Source organism: Lemur catta, chromosome 2 (assembly GCF_020740605.2).
Source record: "Lemur catta isolate mLemCat1 chromosome 2, mLemCat1.pri, whole genome shotgun sequence".
NCBI classification, from domain to species: domain Eukaryota; kingdom Metazoa; phylum Chordata; class Mammalia; order Primates; family Lemuridae; genus Lemur; species Lemur catta.
In genome coordinates, this window is record NC_059129.1 from 109,197,528 (window position 1) to 109,210,432 (window position 12,905).

At 33.6% G+C, this 12,905-nt stretch overlaps 1 protein-coding gene across 1 annotated transcript in view; it reads right to left on the bottom strand.

Annotated features, from left to right (window-relative positions):
- Positions 1-12,905, bottom strand: part of CEP85L (centrosomal protein 85 like) — a 108,035-nt gene that overhangs the window by 53,217 nt on the left and 41,913 nt on the right. The window lies entirely within an intron of this gene.

Consider the following 12,905-nt stretch of genomic DNA (forward strand, 5'->3'; position numbering starts at 1 on the left):
TCACTATACATAAAAATAAACTCAAGATGGATTAAAGACTTAAATGTAAACCCTGATGCCATAAAAATTCTAGAAGAAAATGTAGGAAAAACTCTTCTGGACATTGGCCTAGGCAAAGAATTTATGACCAAGACCCCAAAAGCAAATACAACAAAAACAAAACAAACAGATGTGACTTAATTAAACTAAAAAGGTTCTACACAGTAAAAGAAATAATCAACAGAGCAAATAAGGCAACCTACAGAATGGGAGAAAATACTCACAAACTGTACAGCTGACAAAGGATTAATATCCAGAGTCTATAAGGAATACAAATAAATTAGCAACAAAAAAACCATTAAAAGGTGGCAAAAGACATGAAGATTTTTCAGAAGATAAGACACAAATGACAAACAAATGAAAAAATGTTCAACATCACTAATCATCAGGTAAATGTAAATTAAAACCACAATGAGATACCACATTACCCCTGTCAGAATGGCCATTTTAAAATGCCAATAAACAATAGATGTTGGCATGGATGGTGTGAAAAGAAAATACATATTCGCTGCTGGTGGGAATGTAAATTAGTACAACCTCTATGGAACACAGCATGGAGATTCCTCAAGGAACTAAAAGTTGACCTACCATTCGATCCAGCAATCCCACTATTGGGTATCCACCCAAAGAAAAAGAAATTATTATATCAGAAAGACATATGATCTCATATGTTAATCACAGCACAATTAACAACTGCAAAGATATGCCCATCAACTGATGAGTGGATAAAGAAAATGTGTTGTGTGTATACACACACACACACACACACACACACACACACACCATGGAACACTATTCAGCCACAAAAAGAATGAAATAATGGCTTTCACAGCAATTTGGATGGAACTGGAAGCCATTTTCCTAAGTGAAGTATCTCAAGAATGGAAAAACAAAAACCACATGTACTCACTTATATGTGGGAGCTGAATGATGGGTATACATGGTCACACAAATTGGTATAAGGGACTTTGGAGACTCTGAAGGGGGTATGGTGAGAGAAGGATGAGGGATCAAAAACTACCCATCAGGTACAATGTATACTATTTTGGTGATGGGTGCACTGAAAGCCCTGACTTCACCACTACACAACCCATGTAACACAAAACCACCTGTAACTCCCCTAAATCTACTGAAATAACAGTAATAATAATAAAACAGGTTGGTTAAATTGATGATCTGAAATTCCGCCAGAGGCATTAACTTCAGTTATTTATTGAAGTTACTACTAGTTTTGAAACAGTACTTGCTTTAAATCTCAAATAATGTAAAATCTCACAGGTAGGAAGAGTCCCTCAGCAGCCATTCAAGCTCCAGTGAGCTTTCTGAGATAGAAAGATCAAGTAGAGCAGGGATTGAAAAGTCCAGTTCACTGTCTGTTTTTTCATGGCATGCAAACTAAAAATGGATTTAATATTTTTAAACAGTTGAAAACAATCAAAAGAAATACATTTTGTGACACATAAAGTTTTGTTGGAATACATTCACACTCATTCTTTTACATATTGCCTAACTGCTTTCACAACAAAGTTGAATAGCTGCAAGACACTATACATGTCTGTATGTACAGATATACATTTCTTAAGAAACTATGTATTTAAAACTAGTTACTCAAAGAACACTTTAAAATTGTATTGCAATATATATCAATAAATCTAAAAATTTAGATGAAATGAACAACTTTCTAAGAAAATATCAATTACCAAAATTACCTCTTGAGACAGACTATCTGAATAATCATAGGAAGACTGGGGGAAAAAAAAAAGTGTACTCCTAAAATGAGGTATTGATTTTACAGGTAGTTTTTTCCTAAATCTAAAGAAAAAATAAAGCAGTAAAACAACAAAAATTTCGAGAAAGCTAATGAAGTAGGGCTTGAATAACAATGAAGCATGTTATAAATTGATCGTATTTGAAATAATAATGCATCTTAATCCAGATACAGAAGTTCAAATTAAAATACCACCATTTTTTGGCATTACTGAAATTAAATAACACACTTCTAAATAATACATCAGTTGAACTGAAAGAAAATGAAAATATCATAATTTGTGGAATGCAGCTAACGCAGTACTGAGAGGAAAAGTTAAAGTCCTAAGTAATTAAATTAGAAAAAGTAAATGGTCTCAATCTAAGCTCCCATCTTTAGAAGGTAGAACATACACCCAAAGAAACACTACTGTTGTCATAACATGACTACATAGTAGTTTCCCCGTACCCGCAGTTTCACTTTCCATGGTTTCAGTTACATGGTCTATTGTGGCCAAAAATATTAAATGGAAAATTCCAAAATAAACAATTCATAAATTTCAAATTGCATGACATTCTGAGCAGCATGATGAGTCCTGCACCATCCTGCTCAGTCACATCCTGGACATAAATCATCCCTTTGTCCAGCATATCCACACTGCATAAGCAACTGGCCCATTATCCATTTAGTAGCCACCTTGAATATCAGATCAACTGTCTTGGTGTCTCAGTGCTCGTGTTCCAGTAACCTTTATTTTACTTAATAATGGCCCAAAATGCAAGAGTAGCAATGCTTACATATTGTCATAATTGTTCTATTTTATTATTAATTATTGCTAATTTCTGGCTGTGCTTACTTTATAAATTAAGCTTTATCATAGGTATATATGTATAGGAACACACAGTATATAGAGAGTTTGGTACTATCCCCAGTTTCAGGCATCCACTGGGGATCTTGGAACATATCTCCCACAGATAATAGGCAACTAGCACTGTATACATTTTTCCAAAACTCTATCACATTTTATGTAAATTTAATCTTTCATATTTTTAAAGGTTAAATTCCAGTATATGTAAATCACACCTCAAAGATCCTATTAAAAATGAGTGTGTTTTGTTTGTAAATAGTATCAATAAAATTGATTTTTCTAAAAGTAATTCCAGGTAAATATTTACACATATCCCATTCAACACTGTAGATGAAAGAATGCACTGTCCTGGCTATACGTTCCTATCTCTTCATCACTTTGGTACTATCCCACATCTGCAAATAGTCATGAGATAAGAGAAAATGCCGGATAAAGTAAATACCCTACACCAAGAGTACAAGAACAGAGATGATAACAACCTACAAGCCTGCTCTTAAGAGCTGTCAATACTCTAGCAGAACAAAGAAACCTTATATTAAGGCAGAGGACAATCTTGTTTCCTAATATGGAAAAGAGACAAGTATTTTCTATTCAAATAACTGCTCCCCTATATTCCATTAGTAGCACATTTTATCCGAAGTAGTTAGAAAACAATTAAGAATTTCTATTCAATAAAATCATAACGAGCCATGAGATACATACCATTGTGTGGCAGTTATATATTGGCGGTAAAAAACACATTTTGACCGTATCTTAGAAAACGTAGATATTTGTTTTGATAGAAAAATATGTATCAAAATTCACATAATGATAAAAGATAAAATGACTGTTGTTATGCTATTTTACTTAGAATTTCAAGTAGTCATGTTTCTACTTGACTGTATCCAATATAAGTAATCAAGGAGAACATGATAATTTAAACTTATGAATATATAATTTATATTTATAGCTTATGAATAATAAAACTTTAACTAGATATGAACATGAAATGTAAAAGGTAATTATAAAGGCTTGTAGCTGTGTGAATTAATCTGAAGTAAGAAACAGAAAGTATGTCATCAAAGTAACATTTCAAAATCTGTCAAGGTGAAACAAAGACTTTCACAAGTAAAAACTGTTCATATATATTTGGTCAGGAAGGGAATACCTCCTTTAGATGTTTTATCTAAAAATGTACAACACATACTGTTGTTTGGTGGTTAGAGAAGAAAATAGTAGTTTAGTAGCCAAGGAAGAATAACTCTTCTGCATATAAAACGTAGCCATATAAAGGTATAGACCCAGAAGACAAACATAGGTACCTCTTAATGGGAATGGCAAATTCCACACTCAAAACTGAATATGGATAGTGGGCATCTATAATAATCCCAAATATATACTACTTAGATGAGACCCAGATGCTATGAAAAGTTGCCAAAATATGTCAGTTAATGCCAAACATGCTTCTAATAAAAGTTTACTATAGTGCAGCTGAAAATAGCTCAAAATTCTTTGGCTTGGACAAATACTGTTAAATTTAGATAATCCAGTGCTACCACACTTAACTGGAATACAACCTCTGCAGTTCTTCAAGTTTGTTATCTCTCCTTCATTTGCCTTTGTCCCTGAGCTCATTCATCACTCACAACATGTCAAATAACACAGCAAATCTTCCTCTGTTTCCTGGAATAGTCTATCTGAAGAGATATTCTACAAGTGCTTTTAGGTAAAAGAATCAAGATACTGCACCCAAACGTAAAAAATTCACAAAGCTCAACAGTGAAGATGAAAATAAACTACAAATAACACGGAATTTAAAGAGCTTTTATTAACCAAGAGAAGGAAAAAATATGGATTACATTATTACTAAAAGAACTGTGCATTTAATATAAGATCTATATTTTAACTAAGCCCACATAATTATTTTAGAGTACATTACTACATACTAATTTTCTCTAACCAAAAAACCAAACAAAAAAACACACAAAATTCTATCAGTAACCCCCTCTTCCTCAGAATGACCCACTATAAATCAAACTCTGCATCTTGACCCTTGAAATTTAAATTATATTAATAGAAGGAATTGTGTTTTTAATAATCTCATTATTGCTTCAATTTGTTTTTATTACTAACTTTATAATGTTCTCCTTGCCATCCTAATATGCTTTACTGAAATAACAATTCAGTATATTGATTGACTTCAAGGGTAAAAAACCCTAGGAAAAAAATGATAAAAAGAAACTGATAGGAATATATGTCTGCATTTTATATCTTAAAAATACACACGCATGAAGATAAAGAAAACACTAAAAATATTTCTGATTTCCACTATCCTAAACAACTAAATTACTATTCTTTTCTTTTAGGAAAAGGAACATCTGTCTTCTCAAAAAACATGGTTCATGTCTGTGTTAGCATTATCATGTTTAAAAAAAAATGCAGATATGAGCCATGCATTAAATGTGATCTCATTACAGTCATAATGTAAAAGTGAAGGGTAGAAATGGTATATCCAGTATTGAGAAGTAAATCACTTTCTTTAAGCAAGTCAATTAGAAGGTGAAGTAAAACAAATGAAGCTCAAGTCTTCATAATCATGAATTTTACTTATAAAACAAACACATTGTAGCTTTTTCCAAACCTTTTGTTGCTATAATTTACTTTTTTTAACTTAAGATAAATATATTAACAGTAAGGCCAGGCATGGTGGCTCACACCTATAATTCTAGTACTTTGGGAGGCCAAGGCGGGAGGAGTTTGAGACCAGCCTCAGCAACAAAGTGAGACCTCTACAAAAAATATTTTAAATTAAATACACACACACACACACACACACACACACACACACACAGAGAGTAAAATTTAATGAATCAATTCTTTGTAATTAACAAATCAGATAGCTACTACTAGCAACCAAACTGGAAAAAAATTAAGGGTATAACTGACAATTCACGAAATATATAACCATGAAATGGAAATAAAGAGAAGCTTACCAAAATGAGGTATTTAATAAAATGTGGCTCTATTTTGGGTCCTGCCCAAGATTATGAGTAACAAATGTACCAGACTATAAAACAAGTTTCTACTAAAACAGAGCTATGGCACAAATGCTAACATATTTTATTTTTAAAATCAGATTACCAAAATATGTTTTATCAAGTATTTTACCATATCTTACTATCAAGAGATAAAATGAAAATATATAATAATGGTTATATACTGCATAACAATGTTTTGGTCAACAATGGATGGCATATACAACTATGGTCCCATAGGATTATATTATAATACCATATTTTTGTGCCTTTTCTATGTTTAGATATATTTGGATACACAAATGCAATTGCATTACAACTGCCTATTCAGTACACTAGCATGCTGTATAGGTTTGTAACCTAGAAGCAAATACTACATAGCCTAGGTGTATAGTAGGGTACACCATTTAGGTTTACGTAAGTATGTTCTATGATGTTCATACAATGACAAAATTGCCTAAAAAGACATTTCTCAGAACATATCCCCATTGATAAGTGATACATGACTGCAAATATGTTCTGGGACAAAAGTACTACCCACATTATTTAAAAATTTAAGAATTTTTCTAAAAGGATATAAAAGAAATTATTAATATTAATGGTGGTTATCTTTTTTTTTTTTATTTCAGCTCTTCATGGGGGTACAAAACCTCAGGTTACATACATTGTCCGTGTCCCGCCCATCCCCCTGAGTCAGAGCCCCAGGCGCGTCCACTCTCGAGACAGTGCGCCTAGCATACACCATGTAGTCATACCTCCATCCCCTCCCCCCACCTCCCCGAGTCAGCACCTTCAACCTTCAAGCATGACCATTCCCCAGACGGTGTGCAACGCACTCATCATGCAGGCATGCATCTATCCCCCCGCCCCCGCCACCCCCGTCTCAGTCTGATATCCAGTTGGTTTCTATCCTGAGGGGAGAGAGGGAGTAGGCGTTTACTTGCTATCAGTTGGGGTTATCTGACTTTGCTTACATCTACATTCTCCTTTTTTCTTTTCTATCAGTGCAGTTATGCATAGGTCATCACAGTTTTCTTCTATTATATGTTAAAAATACCACTTAAAAATGCCTAAAGAGTCAAAAATGGAAAATCTTCTCAGGGTGAAATTGTTGAGTGAAGTTTAAAGAGCTCCCTACATATGTTTAGGACATAAAACAGGAGCAAGTTGATTGCTGACACTAATTTTTTTTTTAATCCCCACAGTCTAGTTCATCGCCTGGCCCATGGCACACAATCAGCAAAAAGAGGATGAGTAGCTAGAATCACCTAGGTATGTTTCTCAGCCTTCAAAAAAAATGCAAAAATATTTCCAACAGCACAGATGGCTATTGTAATTAGCATACTGTAATAGTAACTATGGCAGTGGTTTCTTTCCCAGCTTAGTCTGTATTATGATAAATTGGGTCTTATTATTCTATACCCCTTGATACTCAGCACAACACCTGACAATGTTTGTTAAATACCAACTGACTTGAAAATTTGGAGATTTCTACAGAAGGTTATACTCCCACAAATTGTCAGTACTTAAAATCTCTATTACCATTTTCATAGCAATGACACAAGTAATAGCAGAAAATATCTATACTTTAAAAATTATAGTTCAGAGAACAGTACACAAACTTAGGTTTGAATAAAAATCAGGCTTTCAGGCCCTTGAGGTCTAGCCTCATTTTTGTCAGATCCAAGGAAACTGACTAATCTGCAGGTGAGCTATGATCATGCCACTGCATGCTAGCCAGGGAGACAGAGCGAGACTCTGTCTCAAAAAAGAAACTAACAAACAAACAAACAAACAAACAAAAAAAAAAACGGAAAGGAAGGGAAAGGGAAAAGGGAAAGGGAAAGATCAGTCTCTATTCATGAAGTTTGTGGCAAAGAAAATAAATCCATATTTAAAAATACATAAAGTCCCCCTCCAACTTCTGATTTATCTGACTTTTCTGAGTTATAAGAGATACTCATTACTTATATAATTAAAAACTAAGAACAAATAAAACATAGCTCCCCACCTATTTCTGAATAATGAAAGAGTTCCAGAAGAACAAGAAAGTGGAAAAGATTTCAGATAGAAGAAATAAAACATAATGGCAGAGTTGTCAAACTGTTACAGTTGGAATAGACAATGGCCAGATCAGGAAAGAGCTTTTATGTAATGTTGTAAAAGTATGAGTTTTAATCTTGAAGGAGAAGGAAAAGTTCTTGGCATATGAGTGACAATAAAATTTGCACTTGAGAAAGCCAATTTGGATTGCAAGGTGAAGACTGAGTAGGAAAGCATCACAGCAAAAGATAGAAAAACTAGTTAATATATACACTTCTATAAAAGTTCAGAGCTGATGAGTCTATGAGAACAAAGATTTAGATTTGGTAATCTGCATTTGATTTCTTAGCGTATAGGAAATCTGGCAGAAGACTGATAAAGGATGAGCCTCAAATTTCCATTTTGTATCAAAGTAAGTAATAGTGCCACAACAAAGGCTGGGAGTGCAAGGGGCTCAAGGGCTGAGGTGTCAAGCTCAAAGATAATGAATTTAATATATGCACGGTAACACTATAATTACTACACAGCAATCACTGAACTTCAGTTCAATGGAACCATCTTAACAATGGAACAGCATCATAGCCTATAGAAATTACAGCAAGTATCTAGAGGCCTGCAGGATGGTTTTTGTTGCTGTTAAATTTATTGTGTGGTGTTTCCTTTTCTTATTTTGGCATTTGTTCTATCAGCTTCCTTTGTATAAAATATGTAGTTTTCTTAGAAGTCACACTGCTTCTTACTATATGTGTTCATTTGACTTTCAATTCTAAATTTCCTTGTTCTGGTGTTATCTTGTACTCGTTCTGAACTTCTAAATGTTAAATATTTCATTTCCATATTACTTATATACCAATAGACAACAAATTCCTTGAAGCCACATAGCATGCTATAGCATTTCTATCACTTAGAATGTGTTTCATAAAATTTCCAAAAATTGTGCAAATCCACAAGAGCCCTTTTCTTAATCTGTCTGGTCTCTTGATGTCAATATTCTTCCCCATCTCTAATTGGGATATTTAATAGGGAAAGAGATTCTATCCAGAATTCAGACATTTATGAAAAAATATCTGGGCCTTAAGGTAACTGGAAAATCAGCTCTAAAAGTGAACCTGTCTCCCCGCAAAAGAACTTAAGGTTTACAGGTTTCTTTAGTATTGATGAATAACTCCTATTTTCTCTTCCTGAGTGCCCTAGAGGGGGAATTCCCAACCTCTCAGTCTCAGATCACTATTCTCATTCTCATTTTTGCTTAGATATTTATTCAACTAATCTTTCTTTAGGTAGCTTTAAAATTTAAGGCAGTAATTCTCAAACCCTCAAGTACCTTCAAGACTTAGGTAAAATGAATATTCCTCCTGGGTGTCTAGAAGGGCTAACCTTTAAAAAAAAAAAAAAAACCCTCCCTTATCTTTGAAATATTGTATCACAAAAATTCATTCAAGGCCAGGTGCAATGGCTCACACCTGTAACCCTAGCACTCTGGGAGGCCAAGGTGGGAGGATTGCTAAAGCTCAGAGGATCAAGACCAGTCTGAGCAAGAACAAGACTCCACCTCTACTATAATAAAATAGAAAAGTTAGCCAAGTGTGGTGCCACATGTTTGTAGTCCCACCTACTCGGGAGGCTGACGCAGGAGGATTGCTTGAGCCCAGGAGTTTCAAGTTGCAGTGAGCTATGATGATGCCACTGCACTCTACCCAGGACAACAGAGAGAGACTCTGTCTCAAAAAAAAAAAAGAAAAGAAAAGAAAAATTCAAAGCTTACATTTTACTATATATCTGTCTAAATATTAAAATACTTTAATTTAGTCACCACTTAAATTAACTTTTTGTCAAAAAAGTTTCCAGAAAATCTTTGTCCCCTAAAAACTGGAGTTTAAATACTCTATGGAAAAGATTACATACCTCATGATATCCTTTACATAAAGTTAATAAAAAATACTTTTGAGGAACACATTTTAAAATGCCACAAAATTATAAAAAGAAAAACAAAGAAACAAATCCCAAATTCAGTCAAAACTGAAGAAATACTAAATTTCATTTAGAGCTTAGTAAAAATAAAGATGTAATTGCTTTCCTACCCAAGTTCAAAGACCCTTGAACTCTACCCATGGATGGTACGTGAAGAATCCATCTTCTAAAGAAAAAGAGAAAATAAGTACTAACACCAAATAGAATTATTATCCTGGATGGAGCTACAGCCCATTCTACTAAGTGAAGTATCACAAGAATGGAAAAACAAGCACCACATGTACTCACCATCAAATTGGTACTAATTGATAAACATTTATGTGCAAATATGGTAGTAACATTCACTGGGTATCAGGCAGGTGGGAGGGGGAAGAGAGGATGGGTATATATTCATACCTAATGGGTGTGGTGCACACTGTTTGGGGGATGGACACACTTGTAGCTCTGACTCAGGCAGGGCAAAGGCAATATATGTAACCTAAACATTTGTGCTCCTGTAATATTCTGAAATAAAAAAAATGTAAAAAATCAATAAATATCAGTTAAAAAAAAAATACTAAATGGACACTGTGTTGCAGCATCCCTGATAATCACTACCCACACTTCACGTCATGAAACCCTCACAATACCATTCCACAGATCAGGCAGTTTAGGGAAGTTATTTGTATAAGGTCACATGGTCAAAAATGGATTCAAACTATAGCGTGACTCCAAATAAGATTCTGACAAAGCACCTCTAAAAATTTTTCCAGCTTCTAGCTGAGGAATTGTTTAGCAACACTCTACTAATTATATTGTAACTCATGAATGTTCTTATTAAACAACTTTTTGTTTCAACAATCAGGTTAAAACTATAATAAAATGCAACACTTCCTGGAGTTTCATATAGAATAATCATTAGTTTAATAGCAGCAGCAGCTACCTCAAAGGAAAAGGGTGAACATAGAAAGGTCCCCAACCCTTGTACAAATCCAAAAGGTAATTTCTGACTTCATTTTCCAACATGTCACATTTGTTTGTATCCTTCTGAGGTGTGTATATGCCTATGCATGCTTGTTTCCCCCATCCATAAAACTTTTATTCCACTTACATAAACTCAGTACATGTTCTTAACAATTATGCTTGGATTGTTCATAAAATTTTCCTAAGATAATAAACAGAGCTAGCCATCATTGCAAGTTATTTCCCTGATAACGATTTTCAATTACATGCATATTAGACAAGTATCAAAAAAAATCACAAAAGCAAAAAACCTAAAAAAAGTTAAATATGTGGGGTTCTTTATTTTTGTTTTACTGATCTGCTTGATATATCTATACTTGATATACAGATATCAAGTAATTCATTTGTACTGCATCTTTACTTTTAGGATGCCTAAAATATTTAAATACAAATAAAATGAGTGTAGCAAAAAAAAAAAAAAGAAAGAAAACCATAACTTTACAAATAATGGAATGTGAACCATTTCTGCCTTTATCTAGAGTAAATTGGGTCACAACTTTCTCTAAAGGAACTCTTCTGCAGTTGTAGTCAAATGTTAAGCACCTTGAGATTAAGTATTCCACAGAAATACATGGTTTAACACGTGGTATCTAGGGAATATCTGTTTCTGCCATAGCCTTGTAAGTACCCACAGTAACTACATCTGTGTCTAGAACCAACTATCCCTTTTACTCCCCAACAGCACAAACTGATATGTAGGCAGTATTTCGTGCTTAGACATAGAAGCAGTTTTAATGCCAGCCCTTGTGAAGCCACCATATAAAAAAAGTACTGTGCCAAACATTTGTAATGTGTATAAAAATTCCACATCTCCATACTCACCACCTCAAGTTGAAAACAGGTAACTCCCTAAATGTTAACTGGCTCTACTCCCCTAATATTAAACAGAAAAACCACATGGGAAATATAAGAATTCAAACAGAAGTAACATAAATCTGCTATAAATCTATTTGTGGGACAGCACAGAGGACAAATGGTATACTATGTAAATTTTAGAATGTGGCAGACAGAAGTTAGAAGGCCAGCTTTTTAAGTAAACTTGTAAACATATTAGATAACTAGGGAATCTTTTCTTCTATATATTTTAAACTATAGCAGTTTCTTAGTTTATCCAACTAAGTATCACTAATTCTATTTTCTTAAAACAGAAAGTTCTTAGAACAATGACCTATATCCCCAAAATTCATTTTCAAATGAATGTGTAACTGGCAGACAAAATTAATGCAGACTTTCTAAAAATAGTTAAGTCTTCAATAATTCTTCTATTTCCATCTTTAAAATCTCTTAGTTAATACATGCTATTCTATGAAAGGTATATCCAAATTATGACTTTTTTTCCCACAATAGGCCAATATATCAGAAATTATAACTAAACAGATCTGGAATTGAAGTCTCAGTCTGTCCTTTAGCAGCTGTGTTCTTTGACAAATGACTGTAAACCTCTTTAGATTTTTAGGTTTCATATTGTTAGTCAGCATCGGCAACTGAGAATCATAAGAGATTCTCATTATGTAAGGACTGAAAGAAAAATGGTTGTAGAGCACTGAGCAAAGTATAAAACATTATTCATGCAATTTCCTTAATTTGGGGTTTACTTTTAAGTTATAAATTTTCCCTTAGCAATGTTCACAGAGGGTCTTTGCTGAAATACTGTTTTTCAGTTAGTTTTAGCTGATTCTTTAAATAACAAAAGATTTGCTTGAGAGAAGGATTTTATCTTTCTTTGGAAGGAGCCAAGATCATCTCCATTTAAGGACACGTAAGCAGCTGAGGCTACACATTTTAGTTACCCATAAGAAAGTGAAGTGGGCCTAGTTCACTCTTATATAAGCATTTAAAAAATTAAAACTTACAAAATAGCTCCTCCAAAATTAAAGATTTAAGAATTAAAATTTGCAACGGTGGTGATTTAAGTAGATCTAATACATAAAACAACAAATTAGAAAAATAGAAAACAGTAGAATGATGCCTGGCTTTTCAAAATGATTCTTTTTCCAGTTCTACTGTAAGATAAATTGGTCTAAGAAGTTCAAAATGTCATCCTACTTGCTTAAATATCATTTATATAGTAATTTTCAAGGAAGCATCTGCTAGATTAAATGAAGCACATCCCTTTAGGAACACCATACAATTTAAATTTCAATACATGCGAACCTAGGTCAATAAAGCCTCATTAACTAAGATGCACCTGATTAGTAATCTACAATTATTTCTTTTGTGC